Here is a 24,791-nt window from a genome sequence, read left to right on the forward strand (position 1 = left end):
TCACTCAGACCCCATTCCAGCATTGGGGAACATCTAACATCTATTTCTATAGGCACAAGCACTGTTCATGACAAAAAAAACAGTTCACACCCCTCTTGTTGGCTGAGAGAACATTTTGCAGGTTTAAAGCTTATTTCCTGCAATTCCAAAAATGAGGTGCTAGGAAATGTTCATGTTTTAAAGCTAATTTTATTGCAATTCTATACATTTTGCCATGTCTAATGTGTATTCATGTGATATTTGTGTGACTCGAACATTACTACACTGAACAAAAATATAAACGCAACATGTAAAGTGTTGGTCCCATGTTTAATTAGCTGAAATAAAAGATCCCAGAAATGATTCTCAAATTTTGTGCATACATTTGTTTACATCCCTGTTATTGGGCATTTCTCCTTTGCCAAGATAATCCATCCACCTGACAGGTGTGGCATATCAAGAAGCTGATTAAACAACATGATCATTACACTGGTGCACCTTGTGCTGGGGACAATAAAAGGTCACTAAAATGCCACAGATGTCTGAAGTTTTAAGGGAGCGTGCAATTGGCATGCTGACTGCAGGACTGTCCACTAGAGCTGTTGCTGTTCATTTCTCTACCATAAGCCGCCTCCAACGTCGTTTTAGAGAATTTTGCAGTACGTCCAACCAGCCTCACAGCCGCAGACCACGTGTATGGCATTGTGTGGGCGAGCGCTTTGCTGATGTCGAGAGTGCCCCATGATGGCGGTGGGGTTATGATTCCACAATTGGATTTTAACGATGGCGATTTGAATGCACAGAGATACCGTGACGAGATGCTGAGGACCATTGTCGTGCCATTCATCCACCGCCATCACCTCATGTTTCAGCATGATAATGCACGACTCCATGTCGCAAGGATCTGTACACAATTCCTGGAAGCTGAACATTTTCCATTTCTTCCATGGCCTGCATACTCACTAGACATGTCACCCTGAGACATGTTTGGGATGCCCTGGATCGACGTGTACGACAGCGTGTTCCAGTTCCCAACAATATCCAGCAACTTCGCACAGCCATTGAAGAGCGGGACAACATTCCACAGGCTACAATCAACAGCCTGGTCAACTCTACGCGAAAGAGATACCAGATGCTGACTGGTTTTATGATCCACATTTTGTTACAGCCTTATTCGAAAATGGATTAAAAAATATATATCTACACACAATACTCTATAATGACAAAGCGAAAACAGGTTTTGGGAACCCACAGTTTGGGAACCACTGACCTAAGTGACTCACATTATAAATGATTGAGCACGGAACACTCTAAAAAAAAAGCACGTGCTACAGCCCTGCCTCCTCAGCGACTGTGTGTGTGTGTGTGTGTGTGTGTGTGTGTGTGTGTGTGTGTGTGTGTGTGTGTGTGTGTGTGTGTGTGTGTGTGCCTGAACGGAGAGGTGACAGGAGGTGACTACACTTGTCGGCAGAAGAGGCAGAGAGGAACCGTGACATTTCTGGCTCCCATCAAAAAGGTCAAGCTTTAATTATCTCAAATGCCAGCGAGCATGCACCTGCAAAAATAGGCTCAGGGATGATCTGTCTGTGTGTCCGGGTGTGTCCGTGCCGAGGGTGGTGGCCCTCTCCTCTCCTTGCCGTATTAGACACACACACACACACACACCCCACCACTCTGCGCTGCTGTCCACCTAAAGCCATATGTCTATGAGCACACATACACCGCTGCACTGACAAATCTACGACCAACACATGCACGCACGCACACGGGCACACCGAGTAAGCCATCAGACTAAGCATCTTGCCACCTACTAGTCAGCATCACTGACATACAGCCATTCCTAGAATCACACCACTGTACTAAAAATCACAAAGCTATAATAAGAATCACGATTGACATCAGACTCCAATTGGTTTAGTGTGAACAGAACACACAACAGCAAGGCTTTGTTCCATTTATCAACCTTCCCGTCTTTCTAATCAACGTTACTAGGGTATGTGAAGGTCTGGCAACAGCAGAGAAGCTGATTAAGGACTATTTCCTGTGGAAATGCACACAAAACAATGTGCAAATTTGGCACAGCATTAAGAGTGTGGCGTTTAGAAGGAAGCACATTACACGAGTCATGTAAAAAAAAAAGCACACACAGACTACCCCACATGCATATTAGTGTTGTCACGATACCAGTATCGTGATACTACAATACCAGATTTTCCTTGGCAAAAAAAACCTCCAAAAAACACGAGGCAGACTGAATTCTACGGTCCTTTAAAACCTACTTTGGTTAAATACTGTGTGCTATAGCTAAGAAAATAAACAACATGTGACTCTGGGTGATAACATAATGCTGTTTTTCCAACATGAGGACTGTTTTCCTCAAATTAAGTCAGTTTCATGTTTTGTTTACTTTGCTTCCTTACACCTTAGTATCGCGATACCGGTATCGTGACAACATTAATCCACATCCAGTTTAAAAACAGACACACACATATACACACACACACACACACACACAGGCCCACCTCCAGTAAAAACATGCACAAACACACACACACACGCTGTGTCCAAGTTTTTCCGGCATCAATTCTGCCTTTCTTTCTGAGAAAACATGCAGGGCTGGTCCCGCTGTTTACACAGCTGGTCGTATGGAAATGATTGCTTCATATGAAATATGAACAGAGCGGAGAGGTGGGGGGGGCAGCCTTTTCTGTTTTACTTCTGTATCATGTCCCCCAACCTTTTGAATGTACAATTATATTTGTGTTTGAATTAACTTTGGCCAGATGCCTTTTATGAAGTTGTTCCTCTGAAAATCCATTGCGCTACGTTTTTGCACATTGAAAAGCCTACAAAAGTTCAAAAACGACAAGGCTACTTCCTGGAAAACGAAGCACCAGTTGCATACCGTACAGCGCCAGTGTGAAGGTGAAGCTAAAGGCTAAATGTAGAGAGCGAGAGAATGCAATGAAAAGGTGTGCATGAGGAAGAGAGGCAGCGGGGAGAGAAGGAGCGAGAGAGAGGCGTGAGAGAAGAGCGACAAGCAGAGACAGAAAGAGAGAAAGAGAGGGAGAGAAACACTGAGGTTCTGCTCCTGTGGTCTGGAGTTGTGGTCTTTGCAGTTCTTCCCCCACAGTCAGTCAGTCAGTCCCATCCTAGCTAACGTCTCTGTACTCAGTTCTACCCTCTACTACCCCATCACTGCCTCTCTGGCTTGGTCCCATAGTCTTCAAAAGCTTACCGACCTCGTCTCCTTTCCTTCACGACCACTAGCCTAACAAGATAAGACTGAAATGATTGTATTTATCTATCAGTGGTTACACAGTAGGGCCCTGTGTTTTTCTAGGTCAAGTCACATGGGAAGAAAGGAAAGGAAAGAAAGGAAACGAGAAAAGGCAGCTTTGTCTAGAGTATTGGAACGGTATCCGTCTCTGAATCTCCCTGGTTGCCATGTCTTCTTGAGAGGTCATTTCTCCCTGCTTGCCTTAAGAGTTGAGTCATCTGTGTAGAATTCAACAGCACACCATCAACTACGCAAATAATCCTGAATAGAAGGCCTATCTACATTTGTAACATTTTATCAATCTTCAATTTCTGCATGGCCATCTGCCTCACAAGGTTGTGTACAGGGAGTGGAGTTACCCTTCTGGGAATTAGAGAGGCTAGTTGTAAGAGCAAGACCCTAATATACCATTCATTTAACACTTGTGTGTGTGTGTGTGTGTGTGTGTGTGTGTGAGAACGTTCATCTCCACACACAGAGCCAGCAGTCTTCCAGCTATCTATTACTTCCAGGAAGAGGACAACAGCTCTCCACAGTAGAGGGGCTTCCAGCCTCCGTCACACTGAGCAGGAAAAGCCCACTCCTAATCAGGTCCATATTGCTGAACACAACCACAGCCCCTTCAGCTAGACTCAACACTCCCCCACCCACTGACACACTCCCCCACACCCCCACCCACACATTCAAGACAAGCACACTCACACACATTCAAGACAAGCACACTCACACCTCGAAGAGACAGTTACATAATTTTTCAATCTCATGAGCAGTGACACAGCTGGCTGAAAAGGATGTCTTATTGTTCTCATTCAATCATCTCCTAATATTCAATAATGTCCTTATATCCGGAGCACGTCACACACACACACACACACACACACACACACACACACACACACACACACACACACACACACACACGGCCTAACCCTGTGTAAGACATGCGTCTGGCTACATTATTTGATCTGCTTGAGCCTTTCTAAAAACAGGAAGAGGCCTCTGCTGTGCTTGGGTGCGTCATTGGAGATTTTATGTTGAAACCTGGTTAAGTGTTTTGTATAACCTTGGAGTTATGTAGAAACACAGTGAAATGTTTTGTATAACCTCAATTTTCTTGCAACAGAATTAAAAAAAAAATATTTCTATGAAGTATAATACAAAAATAAAACTAAAGGTCCAATGACAAAAGATCCAATGATGCCCCAAAGCACAGCGGAGGCGTTACACCAGTCAAGGCCTTCACTGTGTGTGTGTGTGTGTGTGTGTGTGCGCACGCGCGCATGTGCACGCTGTCTACTTGTGTGTACTGACCCAAACCAGTGCGCCACTAAACAGGGTGACAAGTGCTACCACATGGCTACCAGTCCGCTGTGTTTTAGCGTTGCTGTTGTTTTTATTGCCGGGCAAAAAAACACATCCAGCTTGCCAACCTAAATGTCACATGTATTACAGAGGGCCTATTTTAGAAGCTTGTTTACTGGGACGCTCGCATCTTGGAGCAGCTTCAGGTCCGGAGCAATTACAGTGAATTCAATTATGAGTGTGTATGTGTGTATGTATGTGTGTGTAAAAGGGGGGAGCAGGAAGGCAGACGAGTTGGAAGAACATTGCACAAGGTGTTATTGGTCTGCGTGTCCCAACTAGGGCTGTTACAGTGACCATATTACCACAGTCAAATTCATATCCACAGTCAAATTCCACATGACTGTTTAGTCACGGTAACTATGCATCTCCAAAACGGAGCTCTGATGCTGCTGAAGCTCTTTAGTAGCCAACCAAACTTGCTAACTGCCAGTCGCTAATGGCCTGGTACTCAGCTATCTATTGTCCCTCTAATCACTGACATTTACATTTTAGTAATTTAGCAGACACTCATCCAGAGCGACTTACAGTTAGTGCATTCAAGGGCCAAGAGAACAGAGGTGGCAGAATGGAGAGCTCAGGTTCGGGTGTAGGGTCGTACTCTACGGATGCTGTAGAGCATGAACCTGGGTGTCAGAAGGGGGGAAGTTGAGTGTCATCCACATAGCAATGATAGGAGAGACTGTGGATATGACGGAGCATAGTGACTTGGTGTATAGAGAGAAGATGTTCCCTGTGGCTCAGTTGGTAGAGCATGGTGTTTGCAACGCCAGCATGGTGTGTGCGACGCCAGGGTTGTGGGTTGGATTCCCATGGGGAGCCAGTAAAGGTTTTTTTTTAAATGCAGGAAATGAAATGTATGCATTCACTACTGTAAGTCGCTCTGGATAAGAGCGTCTGCTAAATGACGTAAATGGAAGAGGAGAGGGCATATAAGCGAGCCCTGGGGGACACCAGTAGTGAGAGTAGGTGTTGCAGACACAGATCCTTTCCACATCACCTGGTAGGAGCAGCCTGCCAGGTAGGATGCAATCCAAAATTGTGCAGCGCCTGAGACGCCCAGCCCTGAGAGGGTGGAAAGGAGGATCTGATTGTTCACAGTGTTGAAGCAGCAGATAGATCTAGGAGAATGACAACAAAGGAGAGAGTCAGCTTTGGCAGTGTGGAGAGCCTCCATCACACAGAGAAGAGCAGTCTCGGTTGAGTGACCTGTCTTGAAGCCTGACATGTTTTGGGTCAAGAAGATCGTTCAGAGAGACAACGAGAGAGTTGATCAGAAAGAGCACTCTCAAGTGTTTTGGAAGGAAAAGAAAGAACGGCTACAAGTCTATAGTTTTTGACGTCAGATGAGTGTTTGTTTCTTGAGGAGGGGAGTGACTCGGGCAGTTTTGAAGTCAAATGGGACGCAGGCACCGGGAATGTTGCCACTGCACTCCGCTGGTGCCAATAAGATAGGCTATACTGTTGTTCGCTCAATTAAGTTGAGAATTTTGATAACTAAAAGACGGATTAGTCTTTTCATTGTCTTCTCTTTACAGCAATAACCATTTGCTTTCCAAACTATGTTTTCCTGCGATTGTATTTTTGAAAAATGGTGATATGCCTGGCTTGGCCTCTACTTTTCAGACAGTTGCAAGTCAACAATAATCTGCCCAAATTGGGCGCGCTGCCTTTCCTTCCGACTGTAGGCAATACGATTTAAAACAATCCACAACTGATTTTTTTAAAAGAAGCGAATGGCCAAATCATGCTTCAGTGAATTTTTTGGTTTGTTCTGTATAGACAGGAGTAGGATAATTAGGCTTTATAATTTTGGCAATTTATTTCAATTTACTTCAGGAAAACATTAGCTTCCACTAGCCTTATGAACGTGCTGCCTATGCTTGCATATTAAAAACATAACCACACGTAACCGCTATTCGAGTGCAGGCTACGGATTACTTTTTTTGTCCGCCATTCTCAATCAAAACTAATTGCACCCATAGGCTATATATAAAGACCAGATTAAATTAAGAATAGTCTGATGGGTGAGAATATTATCAAGTGCTTGTCAAATTATGAATGAGAGACTGATGAAGTGCGTGCAGCCAGCACAAGAAACAGAGAAGAGCTCATGCCTTTCATGCAACATCATTAGTCACATCAGCTTTAGAATATATTACAAATCATAACATATAGCCTTTATAACATTTGTATCACATCTAAAGTTGTATAAATAACTCTAAATTAAGCAGGAGGACCTGTTTCTTTGTTAACTGCTCAACACAGAATAGCCGCATGTGCACTCCCCCTCTGAAATTGTTTGGAGAAAATATCCTATCCATTTTATTCAGCTATGTACAATTATAGGCCTATTCTTCATACTATAAAATAATATAAAATGCCACGTAATTCTAAGCAAATCTTGTCTGCTAAATTAACTAGTGTAGCCCACAGCCATTTGGCATAGCCCGATCAGGGCCTAACATAAGGACAACTCAGAGTACGCTATTCTGTTCTTCTGAAATAGACTACATTGTCTTCATGCTTCTTTAGACCTGTCTAAAATAAAGAATGGATTTATTGTGAAGGTCTAGGCTATATTACATGGATTTATTAGACTTTTTAAAATGTAAATGTTCCAATAGTCTGCATCAGTAGGCTATGCATGGAAGCCAGGAGATGCTAAATGTGTTTATGTTAATTATGGTCAATTACCGTGAGACAGGCAGTTATTTGCATGACAATCACTAGCTGACCAAGTTTCATGACCGCCACAGCCCTAGTCCCATCATCTTCCCTATTGCCTTTCTGGACTATGGCTTAAGATTTGGGTGCCACAGGAACCTCCAGAATTTGAGGAAGGATTATTGTTATTACTTGAGGATAAGAAATGATAGGTGGCACCTAGAAGGCAAGATCTAATTTCCTTCCTTTTTGCAGCTCTGGCATCAGCCTCTCTTGTTGCTCCCTGCTGTCATTGTAAGTAGCTGATCTGTAATGGACCGGCGCTGACTGTTGTACTGTATGACTCCCTATCCAGGGGTATTGGATTAATAAACTTGTTGCCGGTGTGGTGGTAGGCCAGTGTGGTATGTCAGCCATGTCAGCATAGCCTGGAGCAGTGTGTGCGCCTCTGTGCGCCTCTGTGCGCCTCTGTGCGCCTCTGTGCGCCTCTGTGCGCGTGTAGAGTAGGGCCAGGGGTTAGTGGGTCAGGGTTGAGGGCAGTAGATGGAGGCTGCAGCTAGGCAATGGCATACCATGACCTTACTTTGTCAGTCACATTGTACACACTGTGCATAAGCTCACAGCCACACACTGATGCACTGTACAGAATAACCAATGACTGTTGTCACACACACACACAGCTGTATAAAGTACCGTACACACACACTTTTTTTTTAGGCTAATTGAGAATAGCAGCTGGATGCTTACACGCACACATCAAAACACACAATCCCACGCACACTACCAGATGGACACCCACTAGACACAATTACCTAATAGGCCATTTTCCTCTCAATGTTACCTAATAGGCCATTTTCCTCTCAATGTTACCTAATAGGCCCTTTTCCTCTCAATGTTACCTAATAGGCCATTTTCCTCTCAATGTTACCTAATAGGGCTACAGCATGGTAGAGAGGTCAGCAATGGCAACATGACCTAGACTAGAGGCTGGAAGGGTAAACCTATAATAGAGACATTTACTGTCACACAAGTTCCCTCTAGTGTGGCCCCAGCTAAGCGGCTCTAAAGCTTCTCCATACCTCATTCACATTGAAACACGTTCAAATGAGCGCGCTAAACCAGGCTCTCCATCATGCGCTCCTGCACAGTATTTCATAGCCTCAAACATAGCCTAAAGTAACAACTGACCGAGAATACAAAAAAATATGCACATTAAAGACCCATCCACTCAGTCTCATCTCTGCATTTGCACAAATATGGAAGGAATAAATATGAAGAAAATTCCCCCTCGCGGTCGTAAATGTCCCATGCCAGGCTATCCATTAGCTGTGTTATGCTGTAGGCTCCCATTAAAGCTGGGAGCGAGCTGAGAATCTTCCACTCATTTGTTCTGTTCCCTTACAGTGTCACCACACTGCTCAAAGTTCAGAGTGTGTGTGTGTGTGTGTGTGTGTGTTGTGGGGACCCTCTCTCTGGCTAGCTACGTATTTAGCCCGTGCAGCTAAGAAGTGAAAAGTTATTGATTGGAGTGTAGTGCTGCCTGAAATTGGCACACATTTCTAAGGACACACCTCAGATATCACCAGCCCTCCCACCTCAGTGAAAGCGAGCTCATATAAGACAGGTAAACTGCCAATCCTGGCGCAACCATTTGAAAAAATAGCCAAGTTGAAAATTGCCAACGAGCGTGCATTCGGCGCTTGTTTAAAGCCAGCCAAAAATATAACCCTCCATGACTTTGAATTGAATTACTTTACTCTATAGAGTGCAAAGTTAATTAAACTAGCCTATAAAACAGCCCGGAAATGACATGCTGTTTCATTTGGGCTTCCTACGATGAAGTAGGCCTATTAAACATGGATCAAATGTATGAAGGACACCACAATACAACCTTTGTTTTGTAGCACTTGTTGTGAATAGATGACAACAGGGATCAAATGAACAGACATGAATATGCACGCCCGGGCACATATGTTTTCAGTCAGTTTTCAATGGCATATGGACGAGGCACACAGAAAGAGCGAGAGAGAGAGAGAGAGAGAGAGCGAGACAGGGAACAAGAGAGAACGAGAGAGACAGGGAACAAGAGAGAACGACAGAGAGCGAGAGAGAGAGAGAGAGCGAGAGAAAGCAAGAGAGAAAGGATAAACAATGGGGGGGGAGAACAGTAAAACAAAGAAGCATTCCTAAAATAAAACCGTTTGGACGGCTCCCGGAGATGAAGAAAAAAGGTGCACAGCGTGAGGGTGATTAAATACAATACTGACCTCATTTCTATCTGCCACTGATAGGGATGAAGGGGGGTAAAAAAAGATCAGAAAGCAACATTTGAGAAGGACCTGAAATCGGGGGAAGATGAAGTATTTTGCCATGATTAATGAGGATTGGTGTGGTGGGAGGCAAAGACAACAACATGGGTTTAGATGTCAGGTCCTGAATAAAAGTGTGTGTGTGTGTGTGTGTGTGTCTCTCTCTCTCTCTCTCTCTCTCCCCCACTATGAGATCATGAGCCTTGCTACCTCACACATCCCACAGTGTCCTTACACACACCGATGAAAGCTTTTAAAGGCTTCCCGTTTGAGCATGAGTGACCAGAACATTGTGTGCAATCGCTACTGCGGCGTTCCATTTCTTCCCCTTACTTTTTGGGGTTTGGGAGAGCTATGTTTAGCAACATACTGACAAAATCATCCCCATCCATGCATAATCATATTATGTTGGAGGCACTAAGAGCCGGCCGCAAGCTGGGGAAATGTAGCTTATGTCACCAGAGGAAGACGACAACACACAACTGCCATTTTCAGGGATTTTTAATATAAAAAGGACACAGAGCCAGAGAAGGATTGGTCAGAGGGGGAAGGGTGGAACTGAAGAGAGAAAAGAAGAGAACTGCAGAGGGAGACGGAGAGAACCGCAGAGGGAGACGGAGAGAACCGCAGAGGGAGACGGAGAGATCCGCAGAGGGAGACGAAGAGATCCGCAGAGGGAGACGGAGAGATCCGCAGAGGGAGACGGAGAGATCCGCAGAGGGAGACGGAGAGAACCGCAGAGGGAGACGGAGAGATCCGCAGAGGGAGACGGAGAGATCCGCAGAGGGAGACGGAGAGAACCGCAGAGGGAGACGGAGAGATCCGCAGAGGGAGACGGAGAGATCCGCAGAGGGAGACGGAGAGATCCGCAGAGGGAGACGGAGAGAACCGCAGAGGGAGACGGAGAGAACCGCAGAGGGAGACGGAGAGAACCGCAGAGGGAGACGGAGAGATCCGCAGAGGGAGACGGAGAGAACCGCAGAGGGAGACGGAGAGAACCGCAGAGGGAGACGGAGAGATCCGCAGAGGGAGACGGAGAGATCCGCAGAGGGAGACGGAGAGAACCGCAGAGGGAGACGGAGAGATCCGCAGAGGGAGACGGAGAGATCCGCAGAGGGAGACGGAGAGATCCGCAGAGGGAGACGGAGAGATCCGCAGAGGGAGACGGAGAGATCCGCAGAGGGAGACGGAGAGAACCGCAGAGGGAGACGGAGAGAACCGCAGAGGGAGACGGAGAGAACCGCAGAGGGAGACGGAGAGAACCGCAGAGGGAGACGGAGAGAACCGCAGAGGGAGACGGAGAGAACCGGAGATCTGCAGAGGGAGACGGAGAGATCTGCAGAGGGAGACGGAGAGAACCGCAGAGGAAGACGGGGAGATCTGCAGAGGGAGACGGAGAGATCTGCAGAGGGAGACGGAGAGATCTGCAGAGGGAGACGGAGAAAGATGAATAGGGTAAACTCATTAGTAATTGCAAGTGGATTTTCTTTCTATGCCTCCATTCGGAGAGGATCACGATGGCCAAATGCAAATGATTCCACCCGGCAAACAATATTAGGTTTTGCACGGATCCCATTCATTTTGTTGTGGTGGTGGGGCCGGTTGCCTGCGTGGCTAGGGCGGTGGCGGTGATAGATGGAAGTCTGAACTTTAATCAGAATGGCGCCCGGAGCATTTTCAGGGAGGTAAACAGGTTAATCAGTCAACCCCCCCACGTCATGTGACCATTTCTGACACCGGCGAGCGATTCATCTCTTTCCCATCAGCGCCTTCGCTGAGGCACCCCCCTCCTCCACCAGTTCCCCCCCCCCCCCATGCCGCAGGTTGACGTTTGTCATGAATCTTGCTCTGGAGGCTGAACTGAGCGGTTTCCGCTAGATGGGCCAGCTGCAAAGTCAAAATTGGCTGTATCATAAAGATTTATGAAAACAAAAATGTGCTTTATGATCTTAATGTAAGGTTACAGTTAGGCATTAGGGTTAGCAGTGTGGTTAAGGTTAGGGTTAGGTTTAAAATCAGATTTTATGACTTTGTGGCTGTGCCAGCTTGTGACCACTCTGCAGAGCTGCCTCCAGTACATGAGTCATCCCAATAAATGCCAGCCTGCCCCAACGCCTCCTCCACTAGCCAACGCTGGTTAACAGATATCAACAGAACCACCCCCACCTCTCTCTGTGCGCAACCATTCACTAATATAATGTACAGCATGGGTGGGGGGGAGGACAAAACACCATCCACTCCGTCACCGAAGCCAGTGAGGAACCCTCCATCCCTTCACCAGTGTCCAATATACTGTACATCCCTTGGACAATAAAGTTGTTCAATTCAAAGCAACAACGCTCCCCAGAACATCGTGCCACTCCACCAGAGCCTGACAGACATGTTGGACCTTTAACAACATAGCATCTAGGACAGAACAGCCAGAACAGCTTTGCTCAGAGGGCCTTGGGAGGACGCTGAATTAGTGGTATGATCTTAGCCCAAAATGCATTTTAGTGCCATTTCAGAGGACTGAGCAAGCAGTGTGTGTGTGTGTGTGTGTGTGTGTGTGTGTGTGTGTGTGAGCAGTGTTTTGGGAGCCAGCCGCAGACTTGCTGGAGTAATCAACGGCTCTACGGCGGCCAAGGTCAACTTCACAAGCGGTCGCCACTCATTTACGAGGCCGTGTCGACCGCTGTCCAGGCCCGGGCGAGCAGGACAACGGAGCACTAGGGTTGTTATTGTCACACTATTTACTGAAGAAAAAAACAAAAAAACAAACGTCACACCGCCCAACGCTGTTCATTGATTGGGTGAAGAGTAGGAAACTACTGTGGTGTGGCACGAACTGTACTGTTGGTTCATATTTGCTCAGGATGTTGCAGAAGGATATGGCTGTTGTGCAATATGTCTTGAGTTAGGAAATTGGCTTTATAGGGGGCCCTGGTCGAAGGGGGGGTGGAGGGGGGAGAGTGGGCAGAGCTCTGGCGCCTTATGTGATGTCTTTGTTTTTCTCTGTACTCCAGAGTTCTTCGTTAGAAACGATAACTCCCCACACACACACACACACACAGTATTACCTCCAACGCTTTTTTTCTTCTCTGTGTGTGAGCCCTCTATACTGTATTTGTACTCCTAGCTAGTATAGGCTATATGTGCAGCCTTTTTCAGTCTCATTACACGGTTAAAACAATGATCGAAAAACTAAATCCTCCTTTTGATCTTATTAGCACTATGCTCAGAGAAAACGCTAACGGACTTCTTAGTCATAGATCTATGCATAACTCAACGTGTCAGTGGACAGGAGGGGAGGCGACCAACACCGCCGCTAAAAACATTTCTATTAGTCGTCCGTGTGTGCGTGGTAGGAGGAGGGAGAAAGGACAGAAGTGCTGGGCCTGGGAGGCGCGCGTTCAAATCAAATGTTCAGTTGCATTGAGGGGCGGTAAAGACAATCTATTCTCTTGGGGGTTTCGCCCTCCGACGGGGGCTCTCACTCACTCCTCTATCCTCCTACACTGCCCTTTGCTTCTGCCTGTTTCTATCCATCTCGGGCCACTCGTTATTTCTCTCCCACTATTTTCTTCCTTCTCATTGTGATGATGGTCAGAGGAAGCCGTGGACCAGTCTGGACACACACACACTTCTCAGCATTCGTGGAAGTGCAAGGGAATCTAAATACGGGTGTCACGGCGATATTAGGTTCCTTGTCTACTACAAATGGGTTTAAACCTGGAGTATGTGCAGCTTTTGTATCTCCTTGACACATACTGCAAATGCAAAGTGAATATAAGATGAGCATAGGTAGGTAGACATGATGATATAGTGGACAGCTTCAAATATGTATATCTCTGGTCTGGTGCATTTCAAGCAGGACTGTCAGTGCTGCAGGCCTGCTGAAAGTGATTCCAGAGAAGGAGGGAGGGAGGGACAGAAGGAGAGGGAGACAGCCATCTGTCAGTGGTTATGGATGAATCTGTCTTGACAACACGGGAGAAGCCCCCCCCCCTGTCCCCGCCCCCCCCCGTCCCCCAACCCATCTGCACTAACCCCCCACATCTCCACACAGAGACTGAGAGAGACAGAGAGAGAGACAGAGAGAGAGACAGAGAGAGAGAGACAGAGAGAGAGAGAGAGAGAGAGAGACAGAGAGAGAGACAGAGAGAGAGAGACAGAGAGAGAGAGACAGAGAGAGAGAGAGAGAGAGAGACAGAGAGAGAGACAGAGAGAGAGACAGAGAGAGAGACAGAGAGAGAGAGACAGAGAGAGAGAGACAGAGAGAGAGAGACAGAGAGAGAGACAGAGAGAGAGACAGAGAGAGAGAGACAGAGAGAGAGAGAGAGAGAGAGACAGAGAGAGAGACAGAGAGAGAGACAGAGAGAGAGACAGAGAGAGAGAGACAGAGAGAGAGAGAGAAAGAGAGAGAGAGAGAGAGACAGAGAGAGAGACAGAGAGAGAGAGAGAGAGAGAGAGAGAGAGAGAGAGAGAGAGAAGAGAGAGAGAGAGAGAGAGACACAGAGAGAGAGAGAGAAAGAAAGGGCGGGACAGATGAAGAGAGAGGGAGAGATATACACTGTAGTCAGAAACAGTAGGGAGGCAGAGCGGAATAGAGAGACAGATCGATCTCAAACGAGAGAGAAATAAGATGGGGGAAAGGGAAGAAAGAAATAGAGATGGACAGCCAGAGACTGGGCGAGGATGCCTTTTCCCAGCCTCCATTTGCACAAAACTTTCATTACTACCAATTTAGGCTGGGAGCCATATCTGTGCTGCCATTAGGGCTGGCCCACATAAATCAGTCCAATCTTCCTCGCAGGCCCTTAAATTACACCTCCGAGTTGGTTATTAAAATGTGTCGCCTGTCTCACAACACCCAGCCGGCTGGAGATTGGACAGGGGCCCCAGACAAATCTGTTTCAGGGGAGAGAAAAAGAGGGAGGCCTCGTCTACCAGCCAGCCCACACATAACAGGGGGAAGAAGAGAAAAATCTGCCGGCTCAGACGAGCAAATCAGAGTAGCGGGATAGGAGCCTATCATCTGGTTTGATTTATACACTCCTGTCGATCTGGTTCAGACTGGCTCGCACCTCCCTCACCTCCTTCTCCTCACCCCCCTCCCTCACCTCTAGAGAGTACTTCTACCCCCCCACCCCCCATTCCCAATTCCATTACCATCAACACCCCCCACAGCCCCCCATCCTCCCCATCACGTCAAAACTCAGCCTCAACGCCTCCCCTCGCAACACTCAATCAAACCCACGGCCAGATAAGACCCGTGATAAATGGCCTAATTGAAGGGAGCGCTGGGTAATGTTGCGTCGCTCTGGTTTGGAGGCGAGAGCCGAGGGTGATTAGCCTGTAGGATTTATTGTTATTGCTGCGTTATTAAAAAATACAGACGCGTCTGGGTGGGTTAACACTGGCAGACAGAGCCCTGTAGACGGACGGACTGGCAAGCTCACACCTCAGGCCTTTTTCTTATGGATTTCATTGAAATCTTGTAGTCCTGACAACACGCAGTAATAGGCCTCCACTTCAAACACACACACGGGCAACGGGAGGACATTTCCACTTAAAATGTGTCCGACAAGAAACACAGTGATCTATAATTCATGGCCATGAAATTTCGCTTTTCCCCTTCTCCCTACCCCCCTTCCTGCTTTCAGCTCGGAGAAATTAAGCATAGTGTTTTTCTCGCGTGGAGTAGGCTTCGACAACATCCAAGGGGCAGAGAGAAATCCCTGTGGACCAGGGGTTCGGCTGCAAATGGGATGATATCATTAGGTTTCCTGCACAAAATAGTCGGAAACGGTCTCAACCTTTCACATGTCAAAATGATCGCGCCTCATCAACAGGATCCATGGGGCCCAGACTGCTTTGCTCACGACAAATGGCTATGTACCGGGATCTAATACGCGCCGCGAGTTCAGTTGAAGAGGAGATATGTGGACCTCAGGCGTATCCTCAGTCGTAGACGCATCTGATCATCTTAATGTTGGCCTGCCTGTAAATGATTGTTCTTGTGGTATAAGTTGATCTTAACGGATCCGGACTTGTGGCACATGGGAAGATGATTCCACTTAAGGGGAAGCCAGAGGAAGGATGTACTGGTATATTATGTAAAGCAAATCTCTTGGCGTTCAATGGTGGCAAACACAGCTCACGTTAAAGAGTTTTCCGTACATCGACACAACATCCAAAAAGGACAAGGAAAATCAAAATCTACCTGCGTACCATTTTCCGGTACAAGCGGTGAGCATGTATTCTGTCCTCTCGCGTAACACGCAATCGGCAGGAAAAAGAAACAAACCGCTGCTAAATATAAAAGCTTGCTTGTCCTCGCCACAGTGTTGACATTCAAACAAAGAACAGCCACATTTACAGGGGCCTGTACCTACGCCATTTTCCATCTGACCCTCCGCCACAGTGAGACTACAGCTTCCTCTTCAAATGAACACCCAACTGTGCATTTACACACACTCCAATGAACAAGTGAAAGCCCACCACCACAGAAACTATAGGGCGAGAGTAAGTGTACACACACACACACACCACACACACACAAACACAGCAATCACGTCACACGCACAGCAATCCAAAACTAACCACAAGTGTATACAACATTACCCATAAGGAGTAGCTTCCACTACCATTAGGACACAGTGCAGTGTTTGTGATAATGAGTGATACGGTAAGCTGGTGTTGACTCTCTCGTGTGTATGTGTGTGTGTGTGTGTGTGTGTGTGTGTGTGTGTGTGTGTGTGTGTGTGTGTGTGTGCCTGCCTACCGGTGATCTCCTCTTCTCTGCTCTAATGACAGTGCTCAGACTGATGGAGTGGTCTACTCACCGGCCAACTGTGCTTCCGGGTGGATGGCAGGTGGCATCGATAGCTTGGGTACCCCTCTTCTGTGAGAGAGAGAGAGAAAAAAAGAGTGCGAGAAGGAGAGAGAAAAAACAAAGCAGGAAAAATCGAGAGAGCAAGCAATAGAGAGAGAGAGAGAGAGGAGAGAGAGAGAGAGAGAGAGAGAGAGAGAGAGAGAGAGAGAGAGAGAGAGAGAGAGAGAGAGAGAGAGAGAGAGAGAGAGAGAGAGAGAGAGAGAGAGAGAGAGAGAGAGAGAGAGAGAGAGAGAGAAAAGATCAAAAGAGTGTGGGGGGAAAAAAGCAAAAGACAGAGAGAGGGAGAGAGACATAAAGAGAGGGACAAAAGGAAAAGGACATTAGCTTAAATGAAGTTTATTAGCTGTATTAGTCAGGGTGGGCTGGAGCTGCCCCCCCTCCACCCCCACCACCACCACTCCTACCCCTAGGCTCCCAGGTCTCCTTGCAGTCTCCCCCACAAATGACAGCCATTTGGGCCTGGCTCAGCTGGGAGGGTCAGCCATGACGGAATCCATTACATTACAGCTTACTCACTCACTATACCACACTTAATTTGGTTTCCTAATGGTCACTCACACTGACAAATGTTGCTACTGTAACAACGTTAGGACGCAGTGCTTTAAATTCAGAGATCGGCGTCGGGTACAGCCGGAGAGCCCTACAAAGCCTTAACTCACTGGCAATGTGTTTTGCTGTGCAACTAAGTATTCATTAGGGTACACCGTAGCGAAAACACTTCCTAAATGTACAAGTGAGGAGATGCAGTCCCATGTATTGTACCCACAGCTGCCTGTGTCCTCCAAACAAGTGACAGATATGGGATGGAGTGAGAGAGGGAAAGGGGGGGGGGATAAAACAGGATAAGTTCCATTTTTCATCCCTCTCTGCATCCCTCCCATCAAGTCTGAAGGCAAGCTGAGCCACTAATGTCCATTGTGTCTGGCGAGGAGGGCTAAATGTGTGTCTGGCACAAGTGTGTGTGAGTGTATGTGTGTGTGTAAACGTATCTTACTACAGTATGTCTATGTGTGTGAATAACATGCAAACATATGGGTATACGAGTGTGTGTGTGTGTGTGTGTGTGTGTGTGTATACATAGTAATTGACTGATGTGTCTGTGTGTGTGATCAACTGATGCGTGTGATAGAGAAAGGACAGGTCATAGCAGTAGCCCCACAGCCACCAGACAGACAGGCCCCACCAACCCAGCTGGTTCATGATATCCATTATGATTTACGTGCCAAAAGGAGCCCGCCGCCGAACAAAGACACACAGACACTACACAGAGAGTGTGTGCGTGAGAGAGAGAGAGCTTCCACTGTTTCATATTTCCCGTCCTGTCCGTCCATCCCTCCCTCTTTCATTTCTCCTTTTCCTCCCCTCTTGACCAGGCTGGCTGTTCCTGCCTCAAGGAGCGCACGCGGTGGGTCGTTTCCCGTTCGCAACTAGAGAGGGCATTTTTGGATTCTGCTCTTGTAAAATCAAACCGCTCAGTTCTACAAAGGCCTCGATCGGCACTACAGACAGAGCAAAGGTAACGATCGTGCTGCCTGACTGTTGCATCTCAAAGGAAGACATGGTCAGCTGGATTGATTGGTAGCCCAGCAGAACAGTATAATGTGCCAGAACTAGAAAGTGATTTGTTCAATGTTATCAGTTAGAGGGTTTGTTTGTCCACTGCAAACTGAGGCAGCTGTCAAACACAGTGTAGACACATTACTTAATTATAACCTTTGGCTACAATTTACAATTGCGACCTGGCCAAGATAAAGCAAGCAGTTTGACACATACAACAACACAGAGTTACACATGGAGTAAAACAAACATACAGTCAATAATATAGTAGAACAATAAGTCTATATAAAAAGTGAGCAAATGAGGTGAGATAAGGGAGGTAAAGGCAAAAAAGGCCATGGTGGCAAAGTAAATACAATATAGCAAGAAAAACACTGGAATGGTAGATTTGCAGTGGAAGAAAGTCCAAAGTACAAATAGAAATAATGGGGTGCAAAGGAGCAAAATAAATAAATAAATACATACAGTAGGGTAAGAGGTAGTTGTTTGGGCTAAATTATAGATGGGCTATGTAGAGGTGCAGTAATCTGTGAGCTGCTCTGACAGCTGGTGCTTAAAGCTAGTGAGGGAGATAAGTGATAAGTGGAATTGAAAGAGTATTCATGGTCCGCCAACAGAATTAGAGGGCCAAATGCCAAGGAGCAGATCAGGGTCCTCTTCAGCTGGAGAGACTGACTGACAAACAACGAGGACACTTGACTTCAGGGAGCACAGGGTGACCAGAGAGAGATGGAGAGAGGGAGCACAGGGTGACCAAAGAAAGATGGAGAGAGAGCGGAAAGGAGAGAGAGAAAGGAGAGGATGAAGAGCGAGAGAGATGGAGGGAACGTAGAAGGGAAGATAGAGCCGGGAGATAGAGAGAGATGAGGGGGCTCGGCAGTGGGCTAGGCAGTGGGCAAAGAGGGCCATTTCCATCCCCACTGCCTAGCCCACTGCCTAGCCCACTGCCTAGCCCACTGCCTAGCTCACTGCCTAGCCCACCTCTCTCCATCTTTCTCTGGTCACCCTGTGCTCGCTGAAGTCAAGTGTCCTCGTTGTTCGTCAGTCAGTCTCTCCAGCTGAAGAGGACCCTGATCTGCTCCTTGGCATTTGGCCCTCTCATTCTGTTGGCGGCCCATGAACACTGAACATATGCCCGCCAGAAACAGACCTGGGCAGTGGACCGTGAAGGCCCCTCGGGTGAGCCTGCCTCTGGTCAGATACAGATACACCCCCCTCCTCAGACAGACACACACACTAAGATACGTATTGCTATCATCAAATGCAATCAGCTCTACTGTACTCCAGCCAGTATGCAGTCAGAGTGGCATTGACTAAAATACAATATATACTGTATTCTATTCTACTGTATTTTAGTCAATGCCACTCCGACATTGCTCAATCGAATATTTATACATTTCTTAATTCCATTCTTTTAGATTTGTGTGTATAGTTGTGAATTAGATACTACTGCACTGTTGGAGCTAAGAACACAAGCACTTCGCTACACCCGCAATAACATCTGCTAAATATGTGCATGTGACCAATAAAATTAGATTTGAGTCACCCATCCATGATACTCCCTGAGGAGAGGAGGAACGGAGGGTCACACACACGGCCATGTCCCCAACTCCTCGTAGTGACCTAGATCCTGAGGCCACTGCTGACCCCTGACCCCTGACCACAGACAACATTTGACAAACACAGTGAAATACACGCCAGACTCAATTAATCCAACTAGTCTAATTCTGTCCAAACAACAAGCAACACAATACTGAACCGAAGCCTCAAAACAGGCCAAAGAGCCCAATGAAGATCAGATGGGTGAAAAAAAACATTGATTTTACAGATGGTTGAATCCCTGTTGATGTAGCTCATTTAGCATACTGTCCACACCACCAGGGGAACAATAACAACATTGGTCTTTGGGTTTCTGAGACAAACCTCCAAACGTTCTCTTACAGTAAACATTTTTCCTCAGCAGTCAAACCACCAAATTGGGTTCAACAATACCTCAGTACACTTTGACGAGTAGAACGCTACGCTGCACTGCCAGGGCCAATCACCGTGCGGCCCAGGTGGTTCTCGTTGACTCGGCAAACTCCTCGGAGGGGTGCCATGCCAGAGGAAATTGGCTCGTCCACGGCTCGTTTATTGCGCTAGCGAGCACCGCCGGGCTCGCGGAGGCCCTCCAAACCAATACCCGTTTTGTCTCTTAGCTCTGGCTCGAGGAACCTTTCAGCAGCCAGTTATCCAGCCACGTCAGAGCAGCTGGGAGCCCTGGGAGCAGTGTTGGAAGAGAGGATCCCATCCAAGGCACAATTAAAAGACACCTTTTTTTCCATTAGCCTAGCTTCTAGTCTACAGCCTAGCTAGCAATAGCTCCCATTGTATATAACCATCTGGGGCTAATAGGGGGGCTCAGCTTCCCTCCGCTGAAGAGGTCTTCCTCTAATGAAGAGGGTCTTGACGGTTTTAATTAAAACCACCATCTTGGACAATAGAGGCTCTTTGTCGTGTGAAACCTGTGGAGGAGATGGGTTCATGGGACCATCAGGGCTCCGTACTCAAAAAGAGTCTCAGGGCAGGACTGCTGATCTAAGATCCGTTTTCATTATGAGCCAAAAGGCTGATCCTAGATCAGCGCTCTTACACTGAGACGCTAATACGGGCCCAGGTGTAAAGCTTCATTGGTCCATGGGGATGAGTGCCCCCTACTTGCCCATCTCCCCGAACAGCAACGTTTCTATTCAGGCAAGCCCCAAATTGAAGTAGTACCCCTCCTTAATTTCAACTGTCAAGCAGCGTCTGAAGATAGTTATCCTCCACATCATTTGCACCCCAATTTCTGCATCAGCCCCTCCCTCCCTCCTCTGCTAAGCTAACTAATCAGCAGAGATATTCATCATTATCTCGGCTGTGTGTGTGCGTGTTCCTGGTAATCTGGGCTGCGTTATTGCTTCTCTTCTCCCTGTGTGTCAGTGTTAATGCTGCAAACCCAGTGGGGAGCTGCAGCGAGAGAGAGGAACAGCAAGAAAGAGAGAGAAAAAGGAGAGAGAACACGTGAGCGAGAAAGAGAAAGCGAGAGAGCCCCCGGCTAGCCCATTAAAGGGAGGCCTTCTCCTCATTTAGAGAGAGGCACTGCCAGGGCCACACTGCTGCTCTGCAACCATAGAAACAAATATAAACTCAGCAAAAAAACAAACGTCACTTTTTCAGGACCCTGTCTTTCAAAGATAAAAATCCAAATACCTTCACAGATCTTCACTGTAAAGGGTTTAAACACTGTTTCCCAATGCTTGTTCAATGAACCATAAACAATTAATGAACATGCACCTGTGGAATGGTCGTTAAGACACTAACAGCTTACAGACGGTAGGCAATTAAGGTCACAGTTATGAAAACTTAGGACACTAGAGGCCTTTCTACTGACTCTGAAAAACACCAAAAGAAAGATGCCCAGGGTCCCTGCTCATCTGCGTGAACGTGCCTTAGGCATGCTGCAAGGAGGCATGAGGACTGCAATATATTGCCCTGGCCACATCTGCAATGTCCGTACTGTGAGACGCCTAAGACAGCGCTACAGGGAGACGGGACGGACAGCTGATCGTCCTCGCAGTGGCAGACCATGTGTAACAACACCTGCATAGGATCAGTACATCTGAACATCACACCTGCTGGACAGGTACAGGATGGCAACAACAACTGCCCAAGTTACACCAGGGACGCACAATCCCTCCATCAGGGCTCAGACTGTCCGCAATAGGCTGAGAGAGGCTGGACTGAGGGCTTGTAGGCCTGTTGTAAGGCAGGTCCTCACCAGACATCACCGGCAACAACATCGCCTATGGGCACAAACCCACCGTCGCTGGACCAGACAGGACAGGCAAAAAGTGCTCTTCACTGATGAGTCGCGGTTTTGTCTCACCAGGGGTGATGGTCGGATTCGCGTTTATCGTCGAAGGAATGAGCATTACACCGAGGCCTGTACTCTGGAGCGGGATCGATTTGGAGGTGGAGGGTCCGTCATGGTCTGGGGCGGTGTGTCACAGCATCATCGGACTGAGTTTGTTGTCATTGCAGGCAATCTCAGTGCTGTGCGTTACAGGGAAGACATCCTCCTCCCTCATCCTGACATGACCTTCCAGCATGACAATGCCACCAGCCATATTGCTCGTTCTGTGCGTGATTTCCTGGAAGACAGGAAGTCAGTGTTCTGCCATGGCCAGCGAAGAGCCCAGATCTCAATCCCATTGAGCACGTCCGGGACCTGTTGGATCGAAGGGTGATGGCTAGGGCCATTCCCCCCAGAAATGTCCAGGAACTTCCAGGTGCTTTGGTGAAAGAGTGGGGTAACATCTCACAGCAAGAACTGGTAAATCTGGTGCAGTCCACGAGGAGGAGATGCACTGCAGTACTTAATGCAGCTGGTGGCCACACCAGATACTGACTGTTACTTTTGATTTTGACCCCCCCCCCTTTGTTCAGGAACACATTATTCCATTTCTGTTAGTCACATGTCTGTGGAACTTGTTCAGTTTATGTCTCAGTTGTTGAATCTTGTTATGTTCATACAAATATTTACACGTTAAGTTTGCTGAAAATAAACACAGTTGACAGTGAGAGGACGTTTATTTTTTGCAATGGTCTACAATGAATGGTCTGCAATGAATTCAGCTGTTTTTCCTCCTCTTAAATCTCAAGTCTCTCTAGCTGTTTTATCCTCTTTTAAAATCCCCCACCTTGGCTCTCTACTACTGCTGTTCTCCTCTTCCTTTCATGGCCTGATCTCTCCTCCCTACCTCTTCTTTCTACTCTCATCCCTCCTTCCATTTTCCTCCTCCTCTCACCTTCTTCCCTTTCCTGATCTCCTCCCTCTCCTGCTTCCTGTCCTCCATCACAGGGCCCGCCATTTACTGCAGTAGTTCTGATTTAATGCTCCCGCTGACAATTTATGCAGCAGCCGCCAGAGAAAGGCACATTAGGCCCCACTGTACATCCAACGTTATGGATCGGCCTATAAATAGCCACGCGTGTCCTGTAAAAGCTTTTCATTACATAGAGACATCTCACGATCGATAGCCGCTAAATCTGTTTACTAACTGTACCGGCCTTACAAATATTTTTTTTCCAGACAGATAGCAGAGTAGTTTTATTTTTTTCTGTGGAATAGGACAAAAATCTGGTTTGAAGTCTAAGTGCCGTACGTATGGCGTGTTTTCAGCCAATGCAAGCACAAAGAGCGGAAAGAGAAAATGATGGTATATAATGGTAAGATGGAAATGTGTGTATGGGGTTTGTACGGATCTGCTGTGATTAAACACAGGCTCTATAGCCTATTACTGTAAGGTACGATAAGCTTTCACACAAATACAGTATTCACACGCAGCACACATGCTTTGTTCTGCTGAAACAACTGAACAGACCCAACTCCTTAGGACTCACTGGTAAAACTGGAATCACACGGCATCCCCCTAAAAATGTGCAGCTGAGAGAGACTAGGAGGAGACCAGGGGATCATTTCTCTCCCCGTCAGCTCACCCCACCCTCCCTCCCTCCTCCCAGCCCCGTGGAGATGTGGATGCTTCGCAGGACAATTACCGGGTGACACTTCATCATGGGCCGCGCGACAGGCGCTGACGGGTCCTCGTCCAAACAAATGATGCCGGGGTCGAGGTTGTCGGAGCCTGCCTCCCAGCTCCGAGGCTGCAGCGCCGCAGCCACATTACAACTTTACTAGGCCTGTTGAAAAACTAAACATTAAAGAGACCCCCTCTCAGGCAGACCAATACACTCACCCCCTTGCCCTTTAAAAAAACACATTGATCAGTGGGGGAGGGGTGCAGGGGGGGGCTCCCTCCCAAGTAGACGAAGATCTCTTCAACCCCCCCCCCCCCCAAAGATAAAGGGGTTAAACGCCAGTTTTAAAAAAGACAGCTCGACAAAATCTTGCATCTGATGAGCCCACTGATTTTGGTGCATGTTACTGGGATGGGACAGAGATCGGGTCCATTTATATGAGGATGGGCTGGCTATTCATTGAGCTTTTGGCAACGTTTTAACTGTTGTAGTAAATACATTTCCTCGCCTTGGTAGAGGTTTGGTTAAAGCACAGCTAAGTATAGAATTAAAGTAGGTCAAAGGCGGAGACAACTAAAAAAACAGATATAGTTTAAATAGATCCTTGATTTCTTATTGTAACACTGAAAATGAACCGTTGGGAAACTGTGGAGAAGCTCAAAAGTAGCACTCCCTGAGCTACTCAACGAACCAGCATATTAATATAGGGGTTTCTATGATCTCAGCATGAGAAGTCTGAAAAAGAACCAGAGAAAAAGACAACAAACGCATTCCTGAAACTGCTATAGGAAAACAATACACCTCTGGTACCCTGACAGAATCAGCTCTACACACATAGAACAGAGAGAGGAGAGGGAAACAATGAGAGCAGATAGAAATGTAGATAAAAATGTACATAAAATAGAAATAGAAAACGCAGCACACGTTGCATTATGACAGTATCGGCAGCTGGAGTCAATTCCATTCTTAGTCGAATGACACATGGAGTCCATTATTAAGAGTAGAGTTAAATTCCTGAATTGACCTCGACTCGGCTATAGCCGACACGACACAATTCCAATGACTTGCTTATCCAACCCACTCATTTCAAAAGAAAGACCGTTGAAAACAAAAACAAAGGCCTCCATTTTGAATGTAAGCACTATAAGCAAGCGCTTCTCTCGGACTGTTGTGTGATAGTCTGTTCATCTGTTATCACATT

At 47.0% G+C, this 24,791-nt stretch overlaps 1 protein-coding gene across 3 annotated transcripts in view; it reads right to left on the reverse strand.

Annotated features, from left to right (window-relative positions):
* raraa (retinoic acid receptor, alpha a) overlaps nt 1-24,791 on the reverse strand; it is a 214,239-nt gene that overhangs the window by 150,943 nt on the left and 38,505 nt on the right. For all 3 annotated transcript variants that reach the window (XM_029708857.1, XM_029708829.1, XM_029708838.1), the window contains exon 2: nt 16,425-16,483. The gene's annotated coding sequence lies outside the window, so the exon portion shown is untranslated. The remainder of the gene's footprint in view (nt 1-16,424; nt 16,484-24,791) is intronic.

This window comes from Salmo trutta, chromosome 2 (genome assembly GCF_901001165.1).
Source record: "Salmo trutta chromosome 2, fSalTru1.1, whole genome shotgun sequence".
NCBI lineage: Eukaryota > Metazoa > Chordata > Actinopteri > Salmoniformes > Salmonidae > Salmo > Salmo trutta.